A 3,521-nucleotide genomic window follows, 5' to 3' on the forward strand; every position below is an offset into this window, starting at 1 on the left:
GACCGGCACGCTGGGGGCTGAGGACCCCGAGGCTCGGCGCTTGGCGCTCGAGGTCGACCAGCACGCCGGGGACCGGGGCCCCGCGGACCGGTGACCTGGGGCTCGAGGGTGACCGGCACGCCGGGAAGCCGGGGGACCCGGTGACCTGGGACTTGAGGTCGGCCGGCACGCTGGGAGCCGGGGACGCTGGGATCTGCGGATCTGAGACCCGAGTTCTACCAGCACGGCCGAGCCCCGTGACCTGGGATCTGTGGAGCTGGGGATCCGTTGACCTGGTCCCCGAGGTTGACCGGCACGCTGGACTTCACCGCAGCCGTCTACCCCAAAGTTTAGGAAATCCGTGGATCGCTAGCGACTCTGGGCCCGGTGAGGTCGGCCACCCGAGTCCCCGGGTTCGATGACGAGCGTTGACCCGCTGCACCCCCGGCGCGACCGCCGTGGCCCACGCCTGTCCTTTCTTCCCGTGATTTTTTTTTTTTTTTTTTTCCTCTCCCACCTCCACTCCTGTCGCCGCTTCCCCCGATCGGATCGGCCCCGCCTTCGTTTGCATTACTATCCTGGACACCCGTTTCTTTCGTTGTAGCACTGGTGGGGGCTGCGTGACGGCGAGACGACGACCATCCACAGACGGTATCTGGTGGCAGGAAGGAGGGTCTCGGTTAGGCGTCCATTCGATCCACAAAGCCCTCTTGGTGCGCCCTCCGTTCCGTGTCCCCCTCCCCCCACCCCAGCCGGGAAACGCTACTGACCCAGGTGGCTGGGGATGAGGCCGTGCGCCGGCGAGGCAGGTGCTGCGTCCCGGCCGCTCTGCTGCGATCGGCCCGTGGTCGTCACACACGGACTCCCTCACTCCACCATCGTGGTGCCCGGACGCCCCCTGCCTGTTGGTCGCTTTTATACTACCCAAAGAGGTCGACGGGGTGGGCGGTGGGGCTTGAGGAAGCTGTTTGGGAGTACATGGATGGAAATGGGAACAGTTGTAGTTAGAAGGAATGGGAAGGGGGGGGTGGGTGTGCGGGGGCGGGTGGGTGGGGGGGTGTGCGTGGGCGGGGGGGTGTGCGGGGGCGGGGTGGCTGGGTGTGCGGGGGTGGGGGGTGTGCGGGGGCGGGGTGGGGGGTGTGCGGGGGCGGGGTGGGTGGGTGTGCGGGGGCGGGGTGGGTGGGTGTGCGGGGGCGGGGGGGGGTGGAGGGTGGGTGGGTGTTTTCACGCGCGCACGGGAGGGGCGGAGGGGCAGAGGGGCAGAGGATAGGATCTCAAGATCATTTTGGAAATATCAACCTGTGTTAATTCTCCGAGCACCTTCAACAGAAGTATTTGGTGTTAAAAGACGACCACAGAGGGACAACTCAAAACACCACCTCTGCGGCTGAGGGGCCCCCGGACAGACAGGGAGGGTCAGGACCGGAAGGACAGCTTCCCTCCTTCCTGGAACCCAGAGGGGAAGGCAGAAGTGCTCCCCCACCCCGACTTAGAGTTGAGGCTCTGCCACACTCAGGCGGTGCTAGTCGCCCACTCTCTTGCTGTCGAGAAGGAATTCCTGTTCTCCTGTGGGGTCATGTAGTTCGGGGAACTTCCCAAGCCGCTCAGCTCACAAGAACACCTACGCCCGGTGTCATGAACTCCCTCCCTCACACTCGCCATCCCCCTCTGAAGCCCAGAAGGGAAAGAAAAAGAAAACGTCGACTGCCTGCCTGCCTGCCTACATTTACTATTCTATGTGTTGCCTCACCTATGAACACTGGAAACACAACTCGCGTGCCAAAATTCCCATCCTTGTAAGGGCACCTGGGTGCCTCACTCGGTAAGGCGTCCGAGTCTTGCCTCAGGTCATGATCTCGGGGTTCTTGAATTTCAGCCCCCACATCTGGCTCTGTGCTGACACCTTGGAGCCTGCTTGGTGATCCATTCTCTCCCTCCCTACCCCCTCTCTCCCACTCACTCACTCAACTGGAATGAATGCATACGTAATAAGTAAATAAATGTATATGTGTGTGTACACTTCAGCGGGCTCTCTTAGTCTACTACTCACAAAGCTATGGGACCATCACTGTTCATTCCAAACTATTTCCATCGCCTCAAAGAGAAAGAAACCCCACGCCCCCCTCTTCCTCCCCCCCCCCCCCAAGTACCTTCGACACTGACTCGAGGTTTCTCAACAGCCTTGCTAGCCCTAGCAATGTTTCCAAGCACTGGTGCTCCCCAACACCCCCCCCCCCCCCCCCGTCAAAGAACTCCCCTAATTCAGGCACTTCCGGGTTGTTCCAACACCTGGAACGGCGGGGGGGGGGGGGGGGGGGGAGGAGAGACTGCTGTGTTGGGGGGGGCGGCACGGGACACAGAAGCACTCTGAATCCCCTTCCCTTTGCCTCTCTTCCATCTGGGGTTTCCTGAGGTGTATCCTTTGACGCCATCACTCATCTATGAGAAATGAGAAAAAGAGGACCGAACGTGGCTAGATCGTTTTCCATAGCCTGATACGCATACCCACACGCACGCCAAAAGAAACGAAAATTGCGATCCGCTGGAAGGTCAAACGACGGCAGAGTGGTGCGATTAATGACGCTACACTCACACGATACGAGACCATGCGGCTGTTACAGATTATGTTGGCAGAGAGGTTTTCGTAGCACGGGAATCCGCTTGCGCTGTTCTGATACTTCATGACGACCGGTGGGTGGGAAACCTTCTACGTAGGGTGAGCTCTCTTGTATCCGAAGACACCAAATCATCATTTCAAAGGCTACGGGTGGTGAGATCGCTCTGGCTTGCAACTTCTTACCCCCTATGTTGTTCTCCAGGATTGCATTTCAGCTTCCTCCCTTATCCGAGCCAACGACCCTACCTGGTTTTTATGTATTTATTTCTTTTTAAAGAGATTCAGTACGACATTGGGTCCTAAACGGAGGCAGAGCTTTGGCTACTGGTCTCAGAAACGATGATTGTCTCTATATTTGTATGGATTCCGCCAAACTTGTGCCTCTCACGCCTTTCCTCTCGCTACATAACGTCTTAAGATGCAGGGAGCCCGCTCAGGTGGGACCGCCGCTTGTGGAAAGAGTCATCGGGGCAAAATAGTGAAAGCAGCGCCGATAAAGAATATGTTGCGGGTTAGACACATATTCCCGTTTCATCCCCACCCCCCATCGATCAATCACTTACTCCCCTTTGATGCCATGTTTTGTGTATTCCTGTATTTGTGGATGGGTTTTCAAAGATTTTATTATAACTAAGCGCGACATCCAGCGTGGGACTCGAACTCGCAACCCACGACATACAGTTGCACGATCCACCACCTGTGCCCACCAGGCATCCTGATGCCACGTTTTCTTTCTTTGCCTCCCTGCCGGCCGGCCTGCCTCCCTCCCTCCCTGCCGGCCGGCCTGCCTGCCTCCCTGCCGGCCTGCCTCCCTCCCTGCCGGCCGGCCGGCCTGCCTGCCTCCCTGCCGGCAGGCCTGCCTGCCTGCCGGCCGGCCTGCCTCCCTCCCGGCCTGCCTGCCGGCCTGCCTCCCTCCCTCCCTCCC

The 3,521-nt window shown here is 59.4% G+C and overlaps 1 long non-coding RNA gene across 1 annotated transcript; it reads left to right on the forward strand.

Annotated features, from left to right (window-relative positions):
* The first annotated feature begins 788 nt into the window (after positions 1-788).
* On the forward strand, positions 789-1,998 carry LOC147574118 (uncharacterized). The gene is made up of 2 exons (XR_015243706.1): positions 789-883; positions 1,297-1,998. It is a non-coding gene; the product is annotated as an uncharacterized LOC147574118 (long non-coding RNA).
* The last annotated feature ends 1,523 nt before the right edge of the window (positions 1,999-3,521 follow it).

This window comes from Puma concolor, chromosome E1 (assembly GCF_028749965.1).
Source record: "Puma concolor isolate L17-30 chromosome E1, mPumCon1.1.hap2, whole genome shotgun sequence".
Taxonomy (NCBI): Eukaryota; Metazoa; Chordata; class Mammalia; order Carnivora; family Felidae; genus Puma; species Puma concolor.